The following is a 6,166-nucleotide window of genomic DNA, read 5'->3' as shown; positions in this document are numbered from 1 at the left end:
TTGGGTTGGTGATTCTTTACTTCTGACCTTCAGCCAGCAGTAAACTTGTACAAATACGGGTAGATAAGCGTTGCCTTATTGGATATTCAAACGCATAAGTGCAACACAACGTGTAAACAAATATCACTATAAAAAGTCCATCATATCAAAAGTACATCAATATCAGTGCCAGTGTGCTGTTCTCCATACAATTAGTGGCAAATTCACATGCTGTGCTCCCCACCAATGATCCCACTCACTCACCGACTTCAGCGGACTCTTAGACTTGGACTCTAAAGCACTTAGTGGGAAATTCTGGCTCTGCTGGGGCTTGTAGTGCTCCTTGATTCAGACAATATCTTAGAATGTAAGCTCCAAGGAGCAGGGCCCCCCTAACCCTCTTGTATTGAACTGTATTGTTGCTGTATTGTCTCCCGTTATATTGTAAAGCGCTGAGCAAACTGTTGGCTATATAATAATAATAATATAATCTCCACATATTTATTTATTTCAGGTACTTATACAGCACCATCAATTTACACAGCACTTTACATATATATTGTACATTCACATCAGTCGCTAACCCTCAAGGGGCGTACAATCTAAGGTCCCTAACTCACATTCATACATACACACACTAGGGCCAATTTAGACAGGAACCAATTAACCTACCAGCATGAGTGGCGGACCAATGGACTGTAGAGCCTGTGCAAGAGTTTGGAGTGGAGAACTAAGAGAGGAGAAGGAATAAGGAGTTTGCCAGGAGGGATATACCACTGAGGTGGAAACAGCTCTGCGGCCCTGTGAGGGTCAAGGAGGGGAGGTGAGCAGGCATTGCTGCCATTTGGAGGATTCATTTTACACCTAGAAGTGGAGAACACGAGTGGTTTTAAAAGCACAGAGTCACATGCATGGACATTTTATCACCTATGATGTATATATAATGTGTGTAAATTAGGCACGATATTTTAGTGGTTAATTGATATATTATATGAGTTTTTATTCACTTGTATATTCACTATTCACTCTTAATTTGATTTGTGGAGTCCTTTTGATTATATGCCCTGCAAAATAGTATCTTTCACAGTGTGTGTTAATTCACCAATTTAATAAGTTTGGTTGCACCATTTTTCTTCCTCCACTAGAGGGAGATATTAGCGTATATTATATAGAGTTGTCACATATTATTATATTTATTATAATTTTTGAAGGCACTTTTTATTTTATATTAATTTTTATGTAATGTAAGTGCTTCACTATTTTTCTTTATTTATTGTTGCTGTATTGTCTCCCGTTATATTGTAAAGCGCTGAGCAAACTGTTGGCGCTATATAAATCCTGTATAATAATAATAATATAATCTCCACATATTTATTTATTCCAGGTATTTATATAGTGCCATCAATTTACACAGCGCTTTACATATATATTGTACATTCACATCAGTCGCTAACCCTCAAGGGGCGTACAATCTAAGGTCCCTAACTCACATTCATACATACACATACTAGGGACAATTTAGTCAGGAGCCAATTAACCTACCAGCACATCTTTGGAGTGTGGGAGGAAACCGGAGTACCCGGAGGAAACCCAAGCAGGCACAGGGAGAACATGCAAACTCCAGGCAGGTGGTGCTGTGGTTTGGATTTGAACCAACGACCCTGTACTGCCAGGTGGAAGTGCTAACATTTTAGCCACTGTGCTGCCCAACATATACCAGGATGTCCCGGTTTGCACAATCACAGGTAATGGATGCTCATGTATGGAAAATAAAGGATGGGGGCCATGTAGTGTAATTTATGAAAAGCTTTACTTACTTTCCCTCACCCCACCCACCTTGCTTAAAGTGGAACTCCACTTTCTCAACATTGATTATTTTAATTTTTTTGCTGCCAGCAAATGAGGTCATACATCCCAGGAGTCTTCGGGAGGGGAGGAGGGGTTTTCTCAGCTAAGCACACCTTCCTGCCTGTATTCCTGAGCTAAGGGCAGATAAATTCCAGGAAGTGAATGTTACATGAATCATCTGCCCTTACTCAAGATGGCAGCAGCCAGAAACGCTAGGGAGTTGTTTTTCAAAGTGATTTATAAAAGGACAATAAACCATGGAGACATGGCTTGATGGGGGAGTTTGCTTTGCATATTAAAAATGAATTAAATAGCGATCTTGGTTTGTGGTGCTCAAATGCAGTGTAGTTCCACTTTAACTTAAAGGAATATTTTACTGAAATGAAACAGAATATAGACAGATAGCTAACACTTTGTCTGAGCCTACCTTGAAGAAGAATTTCATTAAAGTGCTTCTAAACGCAAAACCTTTTTTACCATTAAAGTTAAAAAAGTACTGCAATACCTGTCCTAGCCCCCCTGTCCCTAAACATCTAGCTGGCTCATCTCACCAATCCCGTGCTGTCTTGGCTGCAGCACTGCCCCTCCACTTCCTGGGTTCAAAGGCTCCTACTGCTGTCATCAAACTTCTGAGGAGGGAGCACAGATGTGGCTTACCAGTGCTGTGTGTGTCTATGGATGCATACAGCCTTGCTCGGAACCGCTGCTGCACGGGTGCCCCCTTAGCACACGGCTTACTGAAGGGGCACCCAGAGGAAAGGGGAGCAGACAGCACTGGCAGGGGACCCCAAAAGAGGAGTTAAGGAGCCGCTCTGTGCAATATCACAGAATATCCTTCTACAGAGCAGGGAAGTATAACATCTTTTTTTATTTTAAAGCAAAAAAAGTATCCTTTAGTATTGGTTTAAAATAGTTACAAACTACACAGCAATGAGCAACTTTTGAGAAAATAAACACTTTATGCATAATTACTGTATGTAAAACATAACATAGCATATCAGGTCTATGTGACACTCTAAACCAGTGGTTCTCAACCTGTGGGTCGCGCCCCCTTTGGGGGTCAAACGACCCTTTCACAGGGGTCCCCTAAGACCATCAGAAAACACATATTTCCGATGTGTAAAGAGCAGCTACTGTGTAGAAAGCAGCTGCTGTGTTGAAAGCAGCAGTATTGGAGGTAAAACGACACTCATGAATTATAATTACTGGATAAATAATTTTATGGTTGGGGGTCAACACAGCATGAGGAACTGTATTAAAGGGTCACGGCATTAGGAAGGTTGAGAACCACTGCTCTAAACCGTATATAGAGCATAGCGGTCAGGACTATGCAATGTACATAGCAGTGCTGGAGAATGTACTTACATTTCTGGTCAATGGCAGAACAAATACCCCAGCATCAGTGGAAGGTAGAAGCCTCAGCAGCAGTGGTCAGTAGGGGAAAATGCCTTAGCTTCAGTGGTTAGAAACAAATACTTGTGGTTAGTGGGAGGCTGAATATCTGGCATCATTGTCTGGTGGAAGAAGAATGCCCTGACTTTGGTGGTCAGTAGGAAGAAGATTGCCCTGGCGAACATGAGCAAATTAGTTTTTTTTTCAAAGTGTAAAATCTTCAGATCCCCCTTTACATTGGTGGTCAGTATGAGGGCTTTCTACCCCGACCACCAATGTAATCTGAGCATTACACTGACCACCAATATAATGGAACATTTACATTAACCACCAATGTAATGGAGCAATTACGCTGACCACAGAAAAAAAATGGAGAGTTCTACATTGACTTAAAATTTAAAGACGATCCTACACTACCCCGACCTCCTTTCATCCACTGATCACCTCTGCACCCCCTCCACCTGCTGGTCAATTCTTCCCCCACCTCCATCCTCTGGTTACCTCTCCACCTCTTTCCTTAATCCACTGGTCACCTCTTTACCCACCTCCCATCATCTACTGGTCACCTCTGCACCCCCTCCATCCACTGGTCATCTCTGCACCCTCTCCATCCGCTGGTCACTGCTGTACCTCCTTCCTTCTCTGCTTACCTTTGCACCCCTTTTCCATCCATTGGTCACCTCTACCCCCACCTCCATTCACCAGCAATCTCTGCATCCCTTACCTTCATACGTTGGTCATCTCTGCAACCCCCCCCTCTTCTATCCACTGGTCACCTCTGCATCCTTCCTCTATTGGTCATTTCTGTACCACCCTCCATCCACTGGTCACCACTGCACCCCCCATATCACCTCCATTGCTCACCTCTGCAGCCACTCCCTTCCTCTGTTCACCTCTACACCCCTCCCTCCATACACACTATATTGCCAAAAGTATTGAGACACCCCTCCAAATCATTGGATTTAGCTGTTCCAATAATTTCCATGGCCATAGGTGTATAAAATCAAGCACCTAGGCATGCAGACTGCTTCTACAAACATTTGTGAAAGAATGGGTCGCTCTCAGGAACTCAGTGAATTCAAGTGTGGTACCGTGATAGGTTGCCACCCGTGCAATAAGTCCATCCGTGACATTTCCTTGCTACTAAATATTCCACGGTCAACTGTTAGTGGTATTGTAACAAAGTGGTAACAACAGCAATTAAGCCATGTAAAATCACAGAGCGGGGTCAGTGCATGCTGAAGCGCACAGTGCGCAAAGTCACCAACTGTCTGCAGAGTCAATAGCTAAAGGCTGCCTTCATATTAGTTCAACAACAGTGTGTAGAGAGCTTCATGGAATGGGTTTCCATGGCTGAGCAGCTGCATCCAAGCTTTACATCACTAAGCGCAATGCAAAGCATCGGATACAGTGGTGTAAAGCATGCCGCCACTGAACTCTAGAGAAGTGAAGATGTGTTCTCTGGAGTGACCAATCACGCTTCTCTGTCTGGCAATCCGATGGGTTTGGCGGTTGCCATGAGACTGGTATTTGGCAAACTGCATTGTGCCAAGTGTAAAGTTTGGTGGAGGGGGGATTATGGTGTGAGGTTGTTTTTCACGGGTTTGGCTTGGCCCCTTAATTCCAGTGAAGGGAACTCTTAAGGCGTCAGCATACCAAGACATTTTGGACAATTTCCTGCTCCCAACTTTGTGGGAACAGTTTGTGGATGACCCCTTCCTGTTCCAACATGACTGCGCACCAGTGCACAAAGCAAGGTCCATAAAGACATGGATGAGTGAGTTTGGGGTGGAAGGTATTGACTGGCCTGCACAGAGTCCTGACCTTAACCCGGTAGAACACCTTTGGGATGAATTAGAGCGGAGACTGTGAGCCAGGCCTTCTCGTTCGACATCAGTGCCTGATCTCACAAATGTGCTTCTGGAAGAATGGTCAAACATTCCCATAGACACCCTCCTAAATCTCGTGGACAGCAGAAGAGTTGAAGCTGTAAAGGTCGGGGCCAACTAAATATTGAACCCTATGGACTAAGACTGGGATGCCATTAAAGTTCATGTGCGTGGAAAGGCAGGCCGAACAATACTTTTGACAATATAGTGTATATGGGAGTGGCCTCATAATTATTTTGAGGGGTATTTTATGTGGTGGAGGGGAGGGAGGAGAGTGACACACGTCCACTCTCCTCCCCTTCTTGCTGTGACCCAGAAAACTATGTGTATGACATCTTTTCCAGGTCACTTGTCACTTTCGTTGGCTAGCAGAGTCGGGAAGGAATGTATTGCAGTGCGATTTGCATTGCAGTACACTCAGTGAAGTACAGAGGAGACATCTTTTAGACTGAGAACCTGTCACCTAAAAATCATCAGCAGGTAAGTAACTTCAGTGCAGAAGAGACAAAGCATGTCTTTTCTGCATTAAACTTCCTGCCTCTTTGCCCATTTTTATTATTTTAGCTAAAGTACCACTTTATTGACTGTAGGCATGTGGCCCTTTCATATATGATGTGTGGCCCTCAGACCTTAGTGGTCTATAGTGGAAACATCGATTGGGGCAATAGAATTGATGTTTACTAGTTTCATGTAACGTGTTCCCTGTTTTCTATTGTCTTCAAAAGCACACCCCCAGCCCAAAATGTGGCACGTCTACACTCTCTAGCCCTCATTTTCATCTATTAAAGTCTGAAGTCTCCGACAGTCCACTCAAGCATTATATATATTGAACAGTATGTGCGGTCCTTTGGTGATGTCAGGGGCCACATTTGATGCCCCCTTTATCTCATACGTTGACAACCACTGATCTAAAGTGACTATAGATCTTTCCATAGGGTGTGAATGAGCCAGTCATTAAAACACACAGGCACATTTTCCTTACTGCAATGATTGGAAACATATTTTTATTATAAATACTTTACTGCCAAATAACAGTACAAAAGCACCAGTGATTATGT

Source organism: Staurois parvus, unplaced genomic scaffold, assembly GCF_062004578.1.
Source record: "Staurois parvus isolate SC_StPar_1 unplaced genomic scaffold, SC_StPar_1.0 ptg000018l, whole genome shotgun sequence".
Classification (NCBI taxonomy): Eukaryota; Metazoa; Chordata; class Amphibia; order Anura; family Ranidae; genus Staurois; species Staurois parvus.
Note: the sequence above shows the minus strand (reverse complement) of the source record.